The 23901-nt window shown below is 38.6% G+C and overlaps 1 protein-coding gene across 3 annotated transcripts in view; it reads left to right on the plus strand.

Annotated features, from left to right (window-relative positions):
• Window positions 1-23901, plus strand: part of CTNND2 (catenin delta 2) — a 6416678-nt gene that overhangs the window by 6318959 nt on the left and 73818 nt on the right. The window lies entirely within an intron of this gene.

Below are 23901 nucleotides of genomic sequence, written 5' to 3' on the forward strand. Positions count from 1 at the left end.
CAGAAGTCTATGCGGTTTGTAACTGCATAGACTGGAAGGGGATTGGACTGCAATATCTGCACTCATGTACATGGATGGATAGCTACTGATTGGCTCCCAGGAAGGGGAAATTGGGTTCAGAACAAAACTGGAAGGGAATTTGTATTTGGCACCATTGCTGCAAGGGAACTGGGTTCACAACAAAGCTGGAAGGGGATTTGTATTTGGCATTCTTGCTGCAAGGGAATTGGTTTAAGTACAAAGCTGGAGGGGAATATACAGGTACTGGTGTGTTCGGAATGAAGCTGCAAGGGAATATAGTGTGTGTGTGTTTGTGTGTGTGTGTGTGTGTGTGTGTGTGTGTGTGTGTGTGTGTGTGTGTGTGTGTGTGTGTAAAATGCCTACTGGTAGCAAGATCCTGAATTCCCTACCCACCACCACTTGTGAAAACTGTTCAGATTTTTGCCTCATATTTTTGTTCTGTTCTACTCCTCATAAAATCTGGTGGTTGTCTGGATTTTTGTAATCAGTGAAGGATTGAATTCACTAAATAATGACAGACATTTGAATTTCAGACTGTGTATTCTTCAGAAAATACATGGTAACACAAACTTTTATTCTAGCAATTTTCTAAGTTTATAAGATCAATATTTGAAATGTATCCCTATTTTTGGGGCTGTATTCCCCCATTATTGGCTTTGTCCATGTTTTTTGTACTAAAAGGTTGAGAGCTATGGTGAGAACTGAATTCACTGAATATGTTTGGGGGCTGTATTCCCCCATTATTGGCTTTGTCCAGGTGTTTTGTACTAAGAGGTTGAGAGCTATGGTGAGAACTGAATTCACTAAATGATAGCCATTTAAGTTTCAGTCTTCTTGTCTTTCAAGAAGCAGTTGATTTTGCATAGTGGTATGTTGCTCTTACTGTAGTGCACAAGGTCCTGGAGTCAAGACTTAGCAGGGAAATGCATGGTGGTAACACAACATTTTTTTTCTAGCAACTTTCCAAGATTATACAAGCGATGTTTAAAATGTGTCCCTGGTTTTTGGGCTTTGTCCCCCCACCAATAAAAGTTGGCTTTTTCCAGATTTCTTGTGCTGCAAAGTTGAGAAATACAGTTGAGCGTCAAGTGGATTTTACAAGGAGCTGAGAGCTTCAGGGGAAGAGAAATTTAGTGCTACTTATGCTGAGTCTGTTTGCATTGTTAGTAGCATAACAGGTTGAATAATTGCTTTTGATGCAGAAGGCTGTGGCTTCTACTCCCACAGCATTTAGATGCATTGCTGATACTGTACTATGTTGTACTTTTAAAGGGGGTGGATGCTGCAGTCCTGAGAATGTCCTCTTTGGCAGAGATACCTAGTAACTATGAACCTGTTATCAGTTTGCCATCCATTCCTACTGCAATATTACTAGCTGATCATTTTTTTCAAAATACACTATTTGAAGATAAAACAATGAAGTATAAAATTGCTTGCTAGCAGCAACCTCATCATTGGTTACAGATCTCTTTAATGTGGAATTATTTAGATGACTTTTACTTCTGCAGAAATTGTGCATATTTACAGATACTGGTGGACTGTAGAAGTCTGAGTAGATTTTTATGATGGAAATGTTTTGAATTGGGCAGTTTTTGTCATTATTGGTGCAGGCATTTTGTTTCATTGTTTACTGTAAAATGTTCAAAACAATAAATTTAAAACACCCTCTAAAAACTGTACTATGTTATACAAGGAATATAATTTAATACAATCAGGAAGGTGATTATGGATTATGTGATCAGCTCAGGTATACCCCCTCCCAGGTCTTGTTTAGATGTGTTCAATTAGGAACCAGTTTAATCAACTGTCTACAAGCACAAACTTTTTTGTTACTGAATATTTTCACTGCTTGAGTCTGAATGCTATTGAAAGTGATGAAGCCAGGGAGCTAAGTCTTTTGTGTAGGATTTCTGCCACACAATTATCCCAGCTGAACTATACCTCTCACCTGTCCAGATTTTCACAGAATGAATAGATTTTTGCTTCTTATTTTTGGTTTGTCCCTCATAAAATTTGTGGTTTAGGAATGAAGTCACTTAATAATGACAGACATTGAGTTTTAGACTTCACGCCCTTCAGAAAAATGCTTGCTAAAGCAAGACCTGTTATTCTATAAACTAAGTTTATACAAGGGCAAGTTTTATTACTTTGTTTCTTTGCTCACTCAATATATTTGGCTTTGTCCACATTTCCTGCATTAAGAGGTTGAGGTGTACGTGCAAACAAATCGCTTTATAGAGTTAGGTATATCCAAACCTCTCAACTGTCCCCAGTTTTGGCTCAAAATGTTGCTCTCCCGCTAATAATCCCTCCTTAAAATGGCAATTTTGGAAGAAACGTGTAGGGTTTACAATTAATAAATAATTGTAATGATCAGAGTTACAGATTACTTTTATTTCAGAAATGTATGCAGATTCTCTTATTTTGTCAGCTGCTCAACTTAACAGTACTAATATTAAAAAAGTGTCCCTTCTTTGACAGGTTCCCAGCTGTATTGTGTGGCTATTTTATATTTTTGCATCACATTTTTGGTCCATTTTTCATAAAATTGTGGCCTTCTGGCAAATTAGTGACAAATCATTAAAGATTGAAGTTAGAAAATAATAACAGACATTTGAGTTTCAGATTTCATACCCTTCAGAAAATTCATACTAATGCAAGACCTACTATTCTATTATATTTCTAAGTTTATAAGAGCACTATTTAAAAATTGCCCTTATTTTTGGGCCTTTGTCCCACTTCTATTTATGACTTTTTCCAGATTTGTTGCTCTGAGTTAGAAAGGTATGACAAATGTGTGAGGTCCATCACCGTCAGCCAGAGACATTTCAAATTGTGACATACTTGTTGTACCCCACTCCCCCATGTAGTGACTCTGGATATGTCCAAGCAAGGCAAGAAGCAGTTATGCAGTGCAAGTCTGAAAAGTAGCCCCCATCCAAGGTAGACACAAGTAGTACAGTGGCTTTTCATCTGTCCTTGATTTTACAGAATGTTCGGGTTTTCTGTCATATTGTTATACTGTTGATTTATGCTCCTTATTCAGGAAATGCATGCTGTTCCAGTGCCTGTTTAAGTAGCAATGCTTTAATGACCATCAGGTAAGTTGGTCTGAGATTGTAAGATGCAAGTAAGCTTCAGTAAGCATACTGTTAAAGAATTATCAACATTGGAAGCCTTTTTGTTGCTGCCATTCAGAGAATATTTACATAACTAGATAATGTATAAGCCTTAGCTATTAAAATGCATATGACAGTATTTGTAATAAAGGACAGGATTACAGTATTTTCAGAAGCTCATTACATTTGTTGGAGACTTGCAGTCATCTTTGCAGGCTTTACTCATAAACTAAACAGAATGCAAATCTATCATGCGTGGTCCATAACCAGTGCAGTAATCCTTTAAGCAATGTATCTTGAGCTTTTTTCTTGTTTGCTGTTATTTTTTTACTTTGATCATGTTTTCCCCATGAAACAAGTAGATAGTTGTTGTCAGGCAGGATGTCTTTTTTGGATAAGAAACATTTTTACAAGTGGGGGTAATCTGTATCACAGAGATTGCTACTTTCAGCATGTTACTTGGTACTTTTATATAGCCGAATATAAATTACAACTAGAACTGCAATGCAAGGAGAAGTGATTTGAGTTGAGTGCTGCTTGTTTTTTTATACTTGATTTCGACTGGCATTCCAGTAATGTATTTAAAAAGTAAATTAAGACCACAAACAAAACTGAAGCTAAAAATGGCCAAACGAAAAAAGGCAAGCTACTAGGCTGAACAAATATAAACCAGATAGCCGTTTATTTAGTACTAAGTGAGCGCTTTCGGTAGGGAAAACTTCCCCACCTTCTTCAGACAATTGTTTTACAAGTCTGATAAAATCTCATACCATTAAATACTATGCATAAATATGACATCACAACTGGCTGTTACCAATAAAACAATTAACATGAATTCTAAAAATCTTCTAACAAACATCAAAAACATAAAATGTATACATATTAATTTAATAAAAACATGATGTGTGTCAAAATAAGAAGAATAGCAGCTAGCAGACTGAACATGTAAAATTGTGGAATAGTAAAAATCCACAAATGTCATTTTACTAATAAATGTAAATAAATAAATGTAAATTACTATTCCACAATTTTACATGTTCAGTCTGCTAGCTGCTATTCTTCTTATTTTGACACACATCATGTTTTTATTAAATTAATATGTATACATTTTATGTTTTTGATGTTTGTTAGAAGATTTTTAGAATTCATGTTAATTGTTTTATTGGTAACAGCCAGTTGTGATGTCATATTTATGCATAGTATTTAATGGTATGAGATTTTATCAGACTTGTAAAACAATTGTCTGAAGAAGGTGGGGAAGTTTTCCCTACCGAAAGCGCTCACTTAGTACTAAATAAACGGCTATCTGGTTTATATTTGTTCAGCCTAGTAGCTTGCCTTTTTTCGTTTGGCCATTTTTAGCTTTATTTAAAAAGTAATTTATTTTTTTCATGCCTCACAACCTTTTTGTTTCCATCTAAATATTAAGTAAGCTGTCATGTAGCCAATGCATTGAAATATTTTATTTTCTTCTTCACTTCATTTTGTTTTGATTGGACTTTCATAATGATAGTTTGGCACCCAGGGCAGCATATTTAATTAAAGTCCCAGTTTTTGTTGTTTTGAACATAGCCCTGCCCCTTTCTAGTTGGCCACACCTCTTTCCATTGGCCCCACCATTCAGCTGTCTCCTGCAGCCCCTCTTTGATTTGAAGTCACCAGCCGCCACTGGTTTAAGGGCAGAAAATTATGCATTATTATGTAAATACTAGTATAGCTTAATTAACTGTAAATGTATCTGTGGTCACTGTCCACACCCCTCTCATTGTACTAAAACCAGTGACATCTTTTCAAGTACTTTATGACTACCATAACTAATCATTTGTCAGCTAAGCCTCAAAATGGAGTTAAAACTGTGCATTTGAACACAGTTCATCAACAACGAAGGTGCTGCACTTGAACCCAGAGCTGTAGAAGAAGGAAGTGGAAAGATGTAAGCAGGAGTGCTGTGGAACATCAGCTGAAATAAAAATGAAACAATTGAAAAGCTCTCAAATACTTGGTTTATTCACAAGAATACAAGATAAAGCTTTTGGGTAACACCCTTCATCAGTATACTTGACTCATTTTAAAACACACTTTAAATAGTCAATTCAGTGAAACACATGATACAACCATTCAATAAAAAAATATTTTCAATTAAATGTAAAATCAGTACATCATCAGTTACTCAACTGCAATATTATAATGTATAATACATTTAAAAGTGTATAATACATTTAGAAATATATAACTTTCGTAAGAATATAATAACACTTTTATATATACACTTTTCATGTATATATAAGCCTATTATTTATATTGCTTTTATGTTGCTACCAGGGTTGCAAGACGTCCATATTTTGGCAGGATTGTCCCGAGTTCAACAGAGAAATCCCAGTTTACCTGTGAAAATCCCGATGCCATTGAGTTCCTCTCATTCTGCCTATTCGTCTACTCCACCTTGTCTGCAAGATGCGAGTGTGTGTGTAGAACTTCCTGAATGTTGCCTGTGTGCTTGCAATGCCTTGTAATTTGTACATGCGTACGTACATATGTACCCACGTAGCATTGTCGTCATATGTTTCTTGTCATGCTGTCTGTGGAGTGGACAGACGTGGTGGCTGTGGCTGCAACCTTATTGCTATTTTTTCTTGAAGAAGTTTGACACATATTTTAGGGTAAGTCAGTGATTATTACTTTTGGAGTGGAACGTGTTCCGTTTTCAAAACTGGACTGCTATCACTGTGTTTTATGTTGATCTGTCAAAGTGGTGAATACTTGAATGATATAATATAGGTTAGCTGAGCAGACGAAGATTGACAGAAACTTGCCCAAATATACACTGCATTCAGAGTCAAAGATATAAAAGCAGGCAATGGAGTTACATACATTGAATTCCTTTTTCTTCAGGCAGCAAAAGTAAAGTTTCCTCAAGCTCACTGTAAACCTTACTGTACTAGTCTGTACTCATAAGGTTATTCCCTGAAGGTGGAAACACCAAAGTGCTAGAATCATCATCATCATCTTCTTTCGGCTGTTCCTGTTAGGGGTCACCACAGTGGATCATGTGTTTCCATTTCCTCCTGTCCTCTGCATCATGCTCTTTCACACCCACCGCCTGCATGTCCTCTCTCACCACATCCATAAGTCTTATTTGAAGCCTTCCTTTTTTCCTCTTACCTGGCAGCTCCATCCTTAGCATCCTTTTCCCAATATACCCAGCATCCCTCCTCAGCACATGTCCAAACCAACGCAATCTCGTCTCTCTTGCTTTGTCTCCAAACTGTCCAACCTGAGCTGACCCTCTAATATACTGATTCCTGATCCTGTCCATCCTAGTCACACCCAGTGCAAATCTTAACATCTTTAACTCTGCCACATCCAGCTCTGACTCCTGCCTTTTCGTCAATTCCACCATCTCCAACCCATATATCATAGCTGGTCTCACTACCCTCTTGTAGACCTTCCCTTTCACTCTTACTGGTACCAGTCTGTCACAAATCACTCCTGACACTCTTCTCCACCCATTCCACCCTGCCTGTACTCTCTTCTTCACCTCTCTTCCACACTCACCATTACTATGAACTGTTGATCCCAAGTACTTAAACTCATCCAACTTTACCAACTCTACTCCTGCATCCTCACCATTCCTCTACCCTCCCTCACATTTACACACATATATTCTGTTTTAGCCCCTGCTGACCTTCATTCCTCTCCTCTCTAAAGCATATCTCCACCTCTCCAGGGTCTCCTCAACATGGTCCCTACTCTCACTACATATCACAATGTCATCTGCAAACATCATAGTCCACGGGGCCTCCTGTCTGATCTCATCTTTCAACTTGTCCATCACCACTGCAAATAAGAAAGGGCTCAGAGCTGATCCTTGATGTAATCCCCCCTCCACCTTAAACTTATCTGTCACTCCCACCCCAGTCCTCACCAATGTCACACTACTCTCGTACATATCCTGTACCACTCTTACATACTTCTCTGCCACTCCCGACTTCCTCATACAAAACCACAACTCCTCCCTAGGCACCCTGTCATATGCTTTCTCTAAGTCCACAAAGACACATTGCAACTCCTTCTGACCTTCTCTGTATTTCTCCAACAACACTCTCAGAGCAAATATTTCATATGTAGTGCTCTTTATTGGCATGAAACCATATTGCTGATCACTAATCATCACCTCCCTTCTTAACCTAGCTTCCACTACTCTTTCCCATAACTTCCAGCTGTGACTGATCAATTTTATTCCTCTGTAATTACTGCAGCTCTGCACATCACCCTTATTCTTAAAGATAGGTACCAAAATACTTTTTCTCAAGTCCCCAGGCATCCTCTGACTTTTAAAATTTTCATTAAACAATCTGGTTAAAAATTCCACTGCCATTCCACCTAAGCATCTCCATGCTTCCACTGGTATGTCATCTGGGCTAACAGCCTTTCCATTCTTCATCCTCTTCATAGCTGTCCTTACTTCCTCCTTGGTAATCTGTTTCACTTCCTGATTCACTATCCCCACATCATCCAACCTTCTTTCTCTCTCATTCTCTTCATTCATTAGCCCTTCAAAGTACTCTTTCCATCTACTCAACACACTCTCCTAACTTGTGAGTACGTTTCCCTCACTATCCTTTATCACCCTTACCTGCTGCACATCTTTCCCAGCTCTGTCCCTCCGTCTAGTCAATCAGTACAGGTCCTTTTCTCCCTCTTTAGTGTCCAATCTCTCATACAACTCACCATATACCTTATCCTTAGCCTTCACCACCTCTCTCTTTGCCATGTGTCTCATCTCCTTATACTCATGTCTACTTTCTTCATCTCTTTGACAATCCCACTTCTTCTTCGCCAGCCTCTTCCTCTGTATACTCTCCAGTACTTCCTCATTCCACCACCAGGTCTCCTTGTCCTCCTTCCTCTGTCCAGATGTCACACCAAGCACCTTTGTAGCAGTCTCCCTTACTATCTCTGCTGTAGTTACTCAGCTATTTGTAGCTCTTCACTGCCTCCCAGTGCCTGTCTTAACTCTTCCCTGAACTCCACCTCACAATCACCCTTTTTTAACTTCCACCATTTAATCCTTGGCACTGCTTTCACACTCCTCCTCTTCTTGATCACCAACATCATCCTTCTCTGCTGCTTAACTACACTTTCCCCTGTCACCACTTTACAATCTCCAATCTCCTTCAGACTGGCCCTCCTACATAGGATACAATCCACCTGTGTGCATCTTCCTCCACTCTTGTATGTCACCCTATGCTCCTCCCTCTTCTTAAAATACTTATTCACCACAGCCATGTCCATCCTTTTTGCAAAATCCACAATCATCCGACCTTCTGCATTCCTCTCCTTAACACCATACCTACCCATCACTTCCTCATCCCCTCTGTTCACTTCACCAACATGCCCATTGAGGTCTGCTCCAATCACTAGTCTCTCACCCTTGGGTACACTCACCACCACTTCATGCAACTCATTCCAAAATTTTTCTTTCTCATCCATCGCACACCCAACTTGTGCAGCATATGCACTAACAACATTCATCATTACACCATCAGTTTCAAGCTTTATAAACATCACTCTATCAGACACTCTCTTCACCTCCAAAACACTCTTGGCATACTGTTTCTTTAGGATAACCCCTACCCCATTTCTCCTGCCATCCACACCATGATAGAACAATTTGAACTCACCTCCTATACACCTGACCTTACTTCCCTTCCATCTGGTCTCTTGCACGCACAATATATCAACCTTCCTTCTCTCCATCATATCAGCTAGCTCTCTCCCTATACCAGTCATACTGCCAATATTCAAAGTTCCTACCCTCACTACTACACTCCTAAACTTCCTCCTCTCTTCCTGCCTTCGGGCATGCCTCCCCCCTCCTCTTCTCCTTCGGCCAACAGTAGCCCAATTTCCACCAGTACCCTGTTGGCTAACAGTACTGGTGGCGGTCGTTGTTAACCCAGGCCTCGACCGATCCGGTATGGAAATATGAAATGTTCTCCGCATAAGTAATTTGGCAGAGGTTTTATGCCGGATGCCCTTCCTGATGCAACCCTCCCCATTTATCTGGGCTTAGGAACGGCACAAAGAAATGTACTGGCTTGTGCATCCCCAGTGGCTGGGTTACTGAAGCGCTAGAATAAAAAGAATAAAAAGCCTTGCTTTTTTATTTGGCCTCTTTGTTTACCACGGTCGGCGGTTTCTTTTGGGTCAGAGTTGTTTGTGACATTATATTTGGCAGGAGAAAGGAGAGTGTTTTTGAATTTTCTGTACTCATAAGAAGTCTGTAAAATCTGCAAAGAGATTCCTTCCGCATACATCATGCATTTTAGTATTGCATGAATTATCTAAGCAAAGGCAAAATAAATTTAATTTATTCTTCACTGAGTTAATGTATTCTTCACTGAGTAGTACATGCAGGTTTAAATATGCACTTTTTGTGATTAAGGCTCTGTATTATTTGCTGCACTATGCCAGAAGTTGTAGCCTGGATGGGTTAAGACTTAAGATGGTCCATAATCCAATTATTAGTAGGATCTGTACTTATTTGTACATGGAAGCTGTCTCTACAGATAAAAACAGAAGATGCCAACAGAATAATACACTTAATAAAATAGCTTAAAATGACTACACAGAGTTTTTATTGGGCATACCAATCCTATATTGACTTAAGCAATACCAGTTAATAATGGACAAAAACAATGGTGTTGATAATGTCTATCCAACAAATTCAGAAAACTAACAGTATTAAACTAAATGTAATGTTCAATTCCATCAGCAATTTTATCCACATTTCAATACCTTTCCTGTCTGAGGTATTTCCAGGAGCAGTGATGACTTTTTCTGAGCCTTGAAGGTTTGACAACCAGAAACACACTTCAGACACTGCAGTTCCACTAGGCATTTGCAGCAGATCTTTAGTTAATTATTATTTATTATTAATAATACAATTATGTATACACTTTTTTTTGTGGTCACGTTTCTAAGTCTAATTTGACTCAATTTGTGGTTTCGTTTCTTCAAGTAAACTTTCACAAGAAGCCCTTACCAGTCAATTACACAATGCAGCTTAACCGACTCTGGGATCACTAGTTTGTAAGAGCAACTGCCCCCCCCCCCCCCGATAAGAAAAAAATTCTACTAAATTTAGTCGGTTCATTACTATGTTTTCCTTTTGAAAGTTTAAATGCATTATCCTACAGGGGTTCATGCTTTTTTTTTTTTTTTTTTTTTACGAAATACTACATGTCTTTACAATTAGTTTAATAAATGTGTGTGTGTGTGTGTGTCTTTGTGCATATGTGTGTGTGGAAAGTTCTTATAGAGTTCCTGGGACAAAAAATGGGCTGCCTAGACAAAGGAATGTCTAGATCCCATTCTGCCAGAACAAATGGGCCAACTGGGCAAAAGTAGAGAGGTCATTGGACAAGAGCCTGGGGAGGGAAAAGAAAAAAAAGTCCCTTTAATTCCAATTGCATGCCATCCAGTCATGTGTTGTAAATTTGCAGCAGACTAAACTGTTAACTAGTTCTGTTTAAAAATAATCTTGTGGTCCTAGAAATTCAACATTTAAGGCTGTTAAGTGTAATCGCTTTTTCTCTGTAGTAAGCAGTTCACTTTTTAACCCTGCTTGCATCCTGTAATTTTGCTGTTATATATTTATATTGTTATGCTTAACTGCTTAAGTCAATACTATATTTATTTATATATGGAAAAGCAGACCTCTTGTGCAGTCTCAGACATGATGTGTCCTTAAAATGTTACTAGTAGCAACACCGGAAAATGACAGAATTGCATTTTCCTGATTTGAAATGGGCATGCTGTTTAACAGCTCAAAGTAGAAATTATGTACTGACTCAATGTGCATTTGGGTTTGAAGCTTAGTAAACTTGCTCAGAAGTATTTTTCAGGGTAAATGTGTATCTATTTAATTTAGTGCTACACTTTTAGATGATAAAATAATGCTGTTCTGATTTGTATTTAACTTGAAAAGTAGTTATCTTAGGCAATGTTTTGTGCTTGAACTGCTGAGTATATTATTGATTTTTTTTCTCTGCTTTTAAATTAATGTTAGTAGGAGTTAGTGTAACAATATACTTACCAGAAATAAAAAAAAGCTACAGAGAAAGCCACATGTGCCAGATGATGGATCATAGAGTCATAGATTAGTACTAGGCTAACTGCCCTTGCTAGCCATTTTAAGCCTAGCCAATTATCCCTCGTTCACAGGTTCATAGGTTCATGGGTTTGTACTAGGCTAATGGCCCTGGAGCCTTTACAAACCTAGCCCATAGGATTACCCTGACATTGTACCACCCGACCTTAGTTCCCAGTGCCTCTGTCAAGTAGAGACACTGGAGGTGAATTTTCTATTTCCCATCCACTCATCAAGGTTTCTCTTGAAGAGGGACATTGAGGTGCTCTGTTTGACATGTATGGGAAGTACCATAGCAAGGGCAGTCTCTGGGTTATGAACCTGTCCCTCCAGCACATTCTGTTGATTGTGGTAATGAGGTTGAGGTCACTATAGCATGTGGTGTGGAGGGATTGGGATTTCTTTAGATGTAGCAGTTCTAACAAAGCTGGATCAGACATGGCTTTGTATGTCAAGCAGAGATCACCTCTAAGTAGGCGATATGAGACAGAGAATAGTTGGAATTTTTTGAGTCTGTCCATATACGACAAGTGTTTAAGGCCTAGGATCCTCTTTGTGAGGTACTTTTGTGGCCGCTCCAGTTGTTGCAGGTGTCTAGTGAGATACATGCCAAATGGGGCATTGTAGTCGATAACTGGATGAAGGAAGAGTAGAGGGAAACAATGACCTCTTTCTTCCTGGATGCAAAACCCTTAGTAATGAGATGTGCCACATAGGACTTTCTGGTCACAGTGGCAATTTGGTGGTCAAAAGAGAGGCTGCTGTCAACCTATGCTCCCAAATCTCTTATAACACCTTGTGTGTGTCCTTGTGAGACTCAAACTCTTCACCTTGTGTTTGTAAGACAAACTCCTTAACCATTAGCTACACAAGGAGAAGTCAGGGATCTGCACACCAAATTCGAAAATCCGTAAAAAATGTCCAAACCAAGTAAGTAAACTTGTACTCAATGTTTATTTAAGCCACAAAGTCTTTGTTTAGCTTTTCGTCAATGACTCCACACCAACTTCCTCAGAACAGGAAATAAACACATTCAACACATCCTGTTTAAATACTACAATATAACTCCAAACTTTTACCACACTGCCACCTGTGGTCGGAATACAAAATTTCAATATATTAAAAAGGACATACAAAAAGACATAAGACTGTTTAAAAACATATGTAAATACAAAACTCTCCCTTAACGATAGAGATTAAAAAACAATAAGTCAATAGCCAACAGGCTTGACTTGGGAAAAGAGAAACCAGAAATATCGAATAAAATAAAACAAATAATTTACTTCAAGGTAAATAAATTGGACCCATGATGAAGCAATACATGTGCAAAAAATTTTTTTTAAAAACAAAGGCTATTGAAAAACATGCATCATAATTTGCACATTAACGTATAAAATAGCAAAACTACCTTATCAAACTTTTCAATTTCAAAACACAGGAAATTGACAACATGTTGTTCAAGCCTGGAAAATGGTATGCTTCCAACCTGAATTGCCAAAGCAATTCTGTGAGTTCCAAAAAATAGGAAACAGGGCCCCCCCTGTTATCATGCACAACCTGATCAATCACTGTAAAGCTAAACCCATGCCCCGGGCACTCGCTAATGTGTATAGTAAGTGCATTAACCAATTTTTCTTTCTTAATGGCACATAGATGTTCATATAGGCACTCATGTAGTTTCCGGTCAGTTTTCCCTATATAGAAAACCGGACATGAAGAACACTGGGCCAGGTAAACCACATATGTGCTGACGCAGTTGAACCTCCCCTGGATTTTGTACTTTTTCTCTGTGGTTGCAAAATAAGTTCCCGCTTTCACGTATTGGCAGTATCTGCACATGTTGCATTTGAACATGCCCGAACATGCCTGAGTAGGTCTAGGTTTCCTTTCAAGGATGTTTTTAAGTTGGAACCTCTCTTGTAAATGACTTGAGGATTTGACCCTAAAGCTGAAGGACCTTGATTGTCTGGTGTAAGTAAAAACCAATTCTTCATAATAATAGAAGCAATAGCCCCCGCATCCAAACTGTAAGTAGTGATGAAGCTGCAGGCATAAGTAGATCTAGTCTGGGTATCGTCGACCAACACACCTTGATCTGCATTAGACTGGCCCAAAATGGGGGGATATACCCCATTCTCCCTCTTGCGACTAACCTCATTACAGAGGTCTGAAATCAGATGGCCTGGATAACCCCTATTCAAAAAGAGGTCTCTGATAAACTCACATTCCTTTATGAAATCACTGTCCAGTGTCACCATCCTGGCCACCTGGAACAGTTGGCCCTTGACTACCGACCTCTTCTGATGAAAGGGATGGTTGCTTTCAAAGTGAAAATATGAGTTTGAAAAAGTAGGTTTGCGATGGATGTTGGCTATATAGCAACCTTATATATATATATATATATATATATATATATATATATATATATATATATATATATATATATATATTATATAACAGATCAACGTCCAAATAAGCAATTTTCTCCATGGAAAAGTTAGAGGTGAACCTAAGGAATTCAGTAGATGTATTAAAGCATTCCAGGATGGAGTCTGCTACTTACCTCCCCCCTTGGAAAATGATGAAAATATCATCCAAAACTCGGGTATACAATAGGACTTTCTCTTTAAATAATGGGTTAGGGAAGGCAAACTCCTTCTCCCAGAATGCCATCACCAAGTTTGCTACGCTGGCCCCACAAGGGGACCTCATAGGCACCCCTATCTTTTGATGGAACCATTGGTTGTTGAAGAAGAAATAATTGCATGTAAGAACTATGTCTAAGAGTTCTCTGACCATCTAAATTTCTTTGGCAGGAGCTTTTTTCGAAATCAAAATCGCTTGAATCGATTCCAATGCTACTGGGTGGGGGATAGAGGAATACAAGTCTATCACATCAATAGTGAGGAAATGATTCTCGGCTTTGAATGGAATCCGGTTCACTTTGCCTAAAAAAGACCAAGAATCCTTTGAGATGTGCTCCTCACTGATGACATACTTTTTCAAGATAGTGTCCACAACCTTGGCTCCAGCATACGTCATGTTCCCCCTAGCGCTGACCAATTGGCACATGGGGAGATCCAACATATTCTTATGGATCTTAGGGTTGCCAAATAAAGATGGAATCTTGGGGTTGGATATAGAAATATAATTGAACACATCCAAATCTATCACCCCATTGATAAACATGTCATCGTAATAAGAACGGACATGTGATATGTTGATGTTCAACTCATTTTTAGATACCTCAACATACGTCTCAGAGGCCAAAATAGCTTCCATTGTCTTAATGTAATCCTCCACATCCATAGCCACTAGACCTCTCCCTTTGTCTGGCTGCATCACTCTGACCCCTGAGTGACATAACAATTCAAGTAAAGCCAATTCCTCCTTGGTAGTATTAAAGCCAACATTCTTCTTGGTTTTCAGAGTAGCACGAATGTCCAGGTCACATAGCTGATCAAAAACATTGACTGAAGGAAGCAGGGGTGGATTAAAGGTGCTGGGAATGGAAAAGGCCTTTGGAGAAGAACACTGGTCCCCTAGCAGAAGGTGTAAATTCAGTTTCCTCGTAAACAATTTTAAGTCAACCAATGTGTTAGCCAAATTGGCCCTACGGGCCGGTACAAACGATAGGCCCTTAGCCAGAAGATCAATCAGAGGTGGAGGAAAAGAAAACCCGGAAAAATTATAGATCTTAAAGTCCCTTCCAGTGTTGAATATTATCTCAAAGGAAGACTGACCCGATTTAGAAGGACCAGCCTGTATCCTAGTCAGTTCCTCCTGTTCCTGGGTCTGTTCTTGAATTTCCATCCCGGAGACGGTTGGGGTGACGAGGCTGGGTTCTGAAAATTTGAGCCCTCACCTTCCAAAGGAGGATTAGTCGATTTGTTAAGTGAAGCTATCCGGTCACTCCTTCAAACTGAATTATATTCAGTGGGGTCATCTGAAGGGCCCCCATCATGGCCATTATTAACCACATCAGGTCTAACTTCTTCAGTTCCATTCTGATCATGAGAATGCCGAGCTAATGTACTCAAATAATTGCCTTGGGACTTAGGAGGCTTGGGATATGCTAAGCCCTCCTTATAAGCTTTAATGTCCCTTTCCAACTTTTTGACTTTGTTAGCAGTTATTTTGGAAATATGCTGGTCTATACTGGTATAGATCCGATCGTAATCAAATCTGTATCTAGAAAAATTAATGTCCCTCCTGATAGCTTCATCTGAAATAGTTAGCTCCTCTGAAAGAGAGGTAACTGCCTCCTGGTAATGATGCCAGATTAAATTTAAGAGCTCAAACCCATGATTATCAAAGAGAGAAATTAAATCTTTATGGAAGGCCGAGCCTTCCTCCAGGCCCGTAGGATACTGCCACAAATGGAGCCCTTTTGGGTACTATTTTGGAACGCTGGAATTCTCCAAAATAGGCAACCTCTAACTGTAACTTTCTTAACTTAATTAATTTTTGATAGAACAGATTTAATTTCTGAGGTAATTCGATGCTCCCCAAACTACTCTGTTCAAAAACAGAGTCTCTGGAAGTATTATGGAAGCAAAACGGGCGCTTCAACCAATTATTAAGATCTGGCTGTAAAATACCTTGATCCACTCCATTAAGGTTATTAGCATTCAATGGGGCCATCACCCCCTGGGCATTCTGGCCAGATCTCAGTGTATTTCCCAAAGCTCAAGAATCCATTTGGGCTGTTCTCTACTGAGATAGTGGCATAACAATAGCGTTACTTCCCCCAACGTCTGATATTACAGCTTGCGATTATTGCAGCCCATCCACCTCCTGAACAAGTGGCTGTGTGGGAGTTGAAGAAAAGCCCACCAAGGACTGAGAGGTTCCCATAAGACCATCCATCCATTGGGATAATGACTCAACCTTTTGGGTCAAAAGATTTATAAGTAAGGTTAAATCTCCAGCTTGTGCCGATGGTGAAGAAGGTGTAGATACTGGTGCAGCGATTGACATGGCATCCAAACAAAGAAAACCAACTCAACGGTAAAAAAGACAAAACCAACTGCTACACAAGGAGAAGCAAGGGATCTTCACACCAAATTCGAAAATCCGTAAAAAATGTCCAAACCAAATAAGTGAATGTACTCAATGTTTATTTAAGCCACAAAGTCTCTGTTTAGCTTTTCGTCTGTGACTCCTCACCAACTTCCTCAGAAAAGGAAATAAACACATTCAACACATCCTGTTTAAATACTACAATATAACTCCCAACTTTTGCCACACTGCCACCTGTGGTCGGAATACAAAATTTCAATATATTAAAAAGGACATACAAAAAGACATAAGACTCTTTAAAAACATATGTAAATATAAAACTCTCCCTCACCGATAGAGATTAAAAAACAATAAGTCAATAGCCAACAGGCTTGACTTGGGAAAAGAGAAACCAGAAATATGTATTAAAATAAAATAAAATAAATAATTTACTTCAAGGTAAATAAATTAGACCCATGATGAAGCAATACATGTGCAAACATTTTTTTTTAAAAAACAAAGGCTATTGAAAAACGTGTATCATAATTTTGCACATTAACGTATAAAATAAAACTACCTTATCAAACTTTTCAATTTCAAAACACAGGAAATTGACAACATGTTGTTCAAGCCTGGAAAATGGTATGCTTCCAACCTCAATTGCCAAAGCAATTCTTTGAGTTCCAACAAATAGGAAACAGCCCCCCCGTTATCATTTACAACCTGATCAATCACTGTAAAGCTAAACCCATGCCCTGTGCACTCGCTAATGTGTTTAGCAAGTGAATTAACCAATTTTTCTTTCTTAATGGCATATAGATGTTCATATAGGCACTCATGTAGTTTCCGGTCAGTTTTCCCTATATAGAAAACCGGACATGAAGAACATTGGGCCAGGTAAATCACATGTGTGCTGACGCAGTTGAACCTCCCCTGGATTTTGTACTTTCTCTCTGATCGCAAAATAAGTTCCCGCTTTCACATATTGGCAGTATCTGCACATGTTGCATGTGAACATGCCCGAACATGCCTGAGTAGGTCTAGGTTTCCTTTCAAGGATGTTTTTTAAGTTGGAACCTCTCTTGTAAATGACTTGAGGATTTGACCCTAAAGCTGAAGGACCTTGATTGTCCGGTGCAAGTAAACACCAATTCTTCATAATAATAATTGCTTTGGTAATTGAGGTTGGAAGCATACCATTTTCCAGGCTTGAGCAACATGCTGTCAATTTCCTGTGTTTTGAAATTGAAAAGTTTGATAAGGTAGTTTTGCTATTTTATACGTTAATGTGCAAAATTATGATACATGTTTTTCAATAGCCTTTGTTTTAAAAAAAAAAATTTGCACATGTATTGCTTCATCATGGGTCCAATTTATTTACCTTGAAGTAAAGTATTTATTTTATTTTAATACATATTTCTGATTTCTCTTTTCCCAAGTCAAGCCTGTTGGCTATTGACTTATTGTTTTTTAATCTCTATCGTTAAGGGAGAGTCTTATATTTACATATGTCTTTAAACAGTCTTATGTCTTTCTGTATGTCCTTTTTAATATATTGAAATTTTGTATTCTGACCACAGGTGGCAGTGTGGCAAAAGTTGGGAATTATATTGTAGTATTTAAACAGGATGTGTTGAATGTGTTTATTTCCTGTTCTGAGGAAGTTGGTGAGGAGTCACCAACGAAAAGCTAAACAGCGACTTTGTGGCTTAAATAAACGTTGAGTACAAGTTTACTTACTTGGTTTGGACATTTTTTACGGATTTTCGAATTTGGTGTGCAGATCCCTGGCTTCTCCTTGTGTAGCAGTTGGTTTTGTCCTTAACCATTAGGCCAACCTCCCAACCCCACTCATTCTTCTTGTGCTTGTGTTTGACTCTGTCTTCTCATTCCGGTAGAGAGATCAACACAAGCAAATGAACTTAATTGGGGAAATAATGCACATGTGCAGATTCTGTTTGGTTATGGAAAGGAATTGAAGATGAGACAGGCTACCAGCTTTCCTGAAAATAATAACAAATAACTATAATCTTAGCAGAGAAAGTATTGACTGTAATGGAAGGAGTAGGTTAAAACAGCCCTGAACATGTACTGAGTTTACAGTTTTTTACAGCAGGATGGTATGGCAAATTTAGTCTGTGAATTATTCTGAGTTACTGAGGGCTGGCATACTGACGTTTACAATTAGTTGTACAGGGAAAAGGAAAGAGGGGTTTGGGATTTACAGAATTTGGTGTTTACACACCCCATTTCACTGTGACTTTAAGTAGTTTTGCTATTACATCAAGAATTATGCCAGGCACAAAATCTGGTTGTGATAATATTTAACTACTGAAAACTGTTTAAAAATGGATAATTAGGGTAATTAAAAAACTGCTTGGTAACTATAGTAATCAATCAGAGGAAGTTAAAAAAAATTGGGAAGAGAAGCTAGATAAGCAACTCACAAGGAAACAATAGGAAGGCATATGTATGACTCCCAAATATGCAACAAAGTCTAAAACCGACAGGATTTTTGCCTGAAAGTGTTTGCATGCATATTTTTGTACCCCACCTTGTCCTGACAGCCTCCAAAGAATTTTTCCTCAGATAGATGGCAACTGATCGAGGTTTGACATGGTTGAAAAAGGTAATTGGGTCTGGGAACATGCTTTTTATGAGTGGAATGCATTGTCAGATTTAACAAAAATTCCATACAGAGTACTCTCCGTCAGAAATATTAGGGGAGCAAATGGCAGTAACTAAGGAAATGATTCTTTTGAGCTGGGAGAGCTCCGAATGGGGCACAGTAAGGCCTTGTTAAGCTTAATTCTTCTGGCTAACCAAAAAGCAATCACTAGGAGTTCGTTCTGGATTTGTACAAACTTTGTGGGTGTAATGTAGCACTATTTCCCATGTGATGGTTTGTTGAAAAAAATTGTAGCAAACTCATAAACCACCAGTTAAGTTATGAATGTTTTAATTTATGACTGCTCCAGATGGTGGATGGTGTTGTCTAATATGTTGACATTATATTATGTCACATATAATGGGCCAGTTAATTAGCAAGAGTTCACAAGTTAAAATAAATTTAAACTACATTCCATCACTGCTAATTTCTATATTCTATTAAAAATATTTTAACACGTAAAAACTTTTCATTCTATAGATGAGTACTTCCAAAGATGATGACAATACTCCTTCAAAGAAAAAACAAAGGCTTGTGAAATTTAACAGTGATTGGGTGAAAAAATATTCCTGGTTATGAGAAGAATGAGAAGGATATGCTGTATGTTCGATGTGCAATAATATGTCATTTTCAATTGGACACGGTGGTGAAAATGACATCAAATGACATATGAAGTCTACTGCGCATACCAACAATATTTCAGCAGTTTCAACATCCACCAAAATAACATTTTTCATGACAAAAAATTCAAAGGAAGAAGATGATATTATTGCTGCAGAAACAGCTTTTTGTTTCCACACTGTGAAGCATTCCCACAGTTACATTTCCAGTGACTGTGCAGGATCGCTCTTTTCTTGTTTGTTCCCAGATTCAACAATATCAAAAAAATATTGTGGCAGAACTAAAGCAACAAATATGCATGTGTTTGCACCTGAATCAAAAATAATTATTTTGAAAGAATTGCAAGATGACCAGCCATTTTCTGTGAGTACCGACGCCTCAAATAAAGACAATATAAAAACCTTCCCATTAATTGTACAGTATTTTAACAAAGAACAGGGTATTCAAACAAAATTATTAAGCTTCTACTCACTGGAAAGCTAGACATCAATTAGTATAGCAGATTCTACAGCAACAGCTCTAAAAGATAATAATTTAAAAATACTAAATGTTAATAGCTTTTTGTGCCGACAATGCTAACGTCAATTTTGGTAAAAAACAAATCATATTTACAGAATTAAAAGACCTTAATTCAAATATAATTGGAATTGGGTGTAACTGTCACATACTACACAATACTGCTAAAAAAGCTGCGCAAACTTTAACTTTTGATATAGTCGATCATTATAAAAATTTATAATGAATTTCGTGACATAACAATTCAAGCAAAGCCAATTCCTCCTTGGTAGTATTAAAGCCAACATTCTTCTTGGTTTTGAGAGTAGCACGAATGTCCAGGTCGCATAGCTGATCAAAAACATTGACTGAAGGAAGCAGGGGTGAATTAAAGGTGCTGGGCCTTTGGAGAAGAACACTGGTCCCCTAATAGGAGGTGTAAATTCCATTTCCTTGTAAACAATTTTAAGTCAACCAACGTGTTAGCCAAATTGGCCCTACGGGCCGGTACAAATGATAGGCCCTTAGCCAGAAGATCAACCAGAGGTGGAGGAAAAGAAAACCCGGAAAAATTATAGATCTTACAGTCCCTTCTGGTGTTGAATATTATCTCAAAGGAAGACTGCCCCGATTTAGAAGGACCAGCCTGTATCCTAGTCAGTTCCTCCTGTTCCTGGGTTTTGAAATTGAAATGTTTGATAAGGTAGTTTTGTTATTTTATACGTTAATGTGCAAAATTATTATACATGTTTTTCAGTAGCCTTTGTTTTTAAAAAAAAATTTTTTGCACATGTATTGCTTCATCATGGGTCCAGTTTATTTACCTTGAAGTAAATTATTTATTTTATTTTATTTTAATACATATTTCTGGTTTCTCTTTCCCAAGTCAAGCCTGTTGGCTATTGACTTATTGTTTTTTAATCTCTATCGTTAAGGGAGAGTTTTATATTTACATATGTTTTTAAACAGTCTTATGTCTTTTTGTATGTCCTTTTTAATATATTGAAATTTTGTATTCTGACCACAGGTGGCAGTGTGGCAAAAGTTGGGAGTTATATTGTAGTATTTAAACAGGATGTGTTGAATTTCCTGTTCTGAGGAAGTTGGTGAGGAGTCACCGACGAAAACCTAAACAGAGACTTTGTGGCTTAAATAAACGTTGAGTGCAAGTTTACTTACTTGGTTTGGACATTTTTTACGGATTTTTGAATTTGCTGGGCAGATCCTGGCTTCTCCTTGTGTAGCAGTTGGTTTTGTCTTTTTTCTCATTGAGTTGGTTTTCTTTGTTTGGATGCCAAGTCGATTGCTGCACCAGTATCTACACCTTCTTCACCATCGGCACAAACTGGAGATTTAACCTTACTTATAAATCTTTTGACCCAAAAGGTTGAGTCATTATCCCAATGGATGGATGGTCTTATGGGAACCTCTCAGTCCTTGGTGGGCTTTCCTTCAACTCCCACACAGCCACTTGTTCAGGAGGTGGATGGGCTGCAACAATCGCAAGCTGTAATATCAGACATTGGGGGAAGTAATGCTATTGTTATGCCGCTATCTCAGCAGAGAACAGCCCAAATGGATTCTTGTGCTTTGGGGAATACGCTGAGATCTGGCCAGAATGCCCAGGGGGTGATGGCCCCATTGAATGCTAGTAGTCTTAATGGAGTGGATCAAGGTATTTTACAGCCAGTTCTTAATAATTGGTTGAAGCGCCTGTTTTGCTTCCATAATACTTCCAGAGACTCTGTTTTTGAACAGAGTAGTTCGGGGAGCATCGAATTACCTCAGTAATTAAATCTGTTCTATCAAAAATTAATTAAGTTAAGAAAGTTACAGTTAGAGGTTGCCTATTTTGGAGAATGCCAGCGTTCCAAAATAGTACCCAAAGGGCTCCATTCATGGCATTATCCTACAGGCCTGGAGGAAGGCTCGGCCTTCCATAAAGATTTCATTTCTCTCTTTGATAAGCATGGGTTTGAGCTCTTAAATTTAATCTGCCATCATTACCAGGAGGCAGTTACCTCTCTTTCAGAGGAGCTATATTAGATGAAGCTGTCAGGAGGGACATTAATTTTTCTAGATACAGATTTGATTACGATTGGATCTATACCAGTATAGACCAGCATATTTCCAAAATAACTGCTAACAAAGTCAAAAAGTTGGAAAGGGACATTAAAGCTTATAAGGAGGGCTTAGCATATCCCAAGCCTCCTAAGTCCCAAGGCAATTATTTGGGTACATTAGCTCAGCATTCTGATGATCGGAATGGAACTGAAGAAGTTAGATCTGATATGGTTAATAATGGCCATGATGGGGGCCCTTCAGATGACCCCACTGAATATAATTCAGTTTAAAGGAGTGACCGGATAGCTTCACTTAATAAATCGACTAGTCCTCCTTTGGAAGGTGAGGGCTCAAATTTTCAGAACTCTGCCTCATCAACCCAACCATCTCCGGGACGGAAGTTCAAGAACACACCCAGAAACAGGAGGAACTGACTAGGATACAGGCTGGTCCTTCTAAATTGGGCCAGTCTTCCTTTGAGATAATATTCAACACCGGAAGGGACTTTAAGATCTATAATTTTTCCGGGTTTTCTTTTCCTCCACCTCTGGTTGATCGTCTGGCTAAGGGCCTATCATTTGTACCGGCCTGTAGGGCCAATTTGGCTAACACGTTGGTTGACTTAAAATTGTTTACGAGGAAATTGAATTTACACCTCCTGCTAGGGGACCAGTGTTCTTCTCCAAAGGCCTTTTCCATTCCCAGCACCTTTAATCCACCCCTGCTTCCTTCAGTCAATGTTTTTGATCAGCTATGTAACCTGGACATTCGTGCTACTCTGAAAACCAAGAAGAATGTTGGCTTTAATACTACCAAGGAGGAACTGGCTTTGCTTGAATTGTTATGTCACTCAGGCGTCAGAGTGATGCAGCCGGACAAAGGGGGAAGTCTAGTGGCTATGGATGTGGAGGATTACATTAAGAGAATGGAAGCTATTTTGGCCTCTGAGATGTATGTTGAGCTATCTAAAAATGAGTTGAACATCAACATATCACGTGTCCATTCTTATTACAATGACAATGGGGTGATAGATTTGGATGTGTTGAATTATATTTCTATATCCAACCCCAAGATTCCAGCTTTATTTGGCAACCCTAAGATCCATAAGAATATGTTGGATCCCCCCATGTGCCATTTGGTCAGCACTAGGGGGAGCATGACGTATGCTGGAGCCAAGGTTGTGGACACTATCTTGAAAAAGTATGTCATCAGTGAGGAGCACATCTCAAGGGATTCTTGGTCTTTTTTATGCAAAGTGAACCGGATTCTATTCAAAACCGAGAATCATTTCCTCAGTATTGATGTGATAGACTTGTATTCCTCTATCCAACACCCAGTAGCATTGGAATGGATTTAGGCAATTTTGATTTCGAAAAAAGCTCCTGCCAAATAAATTTTGATGGTCAAAGAACTCTTAGACATACTTCTTGCATGCAATTATTTCTCCTTCAACAACCGATGGTTCCATCAAAAGATAGGGGTGCCTATGGGGTCCCCCTGTGGGGCCAGCATAGCAAAATTGGTGATGGCATTCTGGAAGAAGGAGTTTGTCTTCCCTGACCCATTATTTAAAGAGAAAGTCCTATTGTATACCCGATTTTTGGATGATATTTTCATCATTCTCCAAGGGGGGGAGGGAAGTAGCAGACTCCATTCTGGAATGCTTTAATACATCTACTGAATTCCTTAGGTTCAACTCTAACTTTTCCATGGAGAAAATTGCTTATTTGGACGTTGATCTGTCTAAGGATAACTAC

The sequence above is a fragment of the Protopterus annectens genome, chromosome 3.part0 (assembly GCF_019279795.1).
Source record: "Protopterus annectens isolate FY-2018-M chromosome 3.part0, PAN1.0, whole genome shotgun sequence".
NCBI classification, from domain to species: domain Eukaryota; kingdom Metazoa; phylum Chordata; order Ceratodontiformes; family Protopteridae; genus Protopterus; species Protopterus annectens.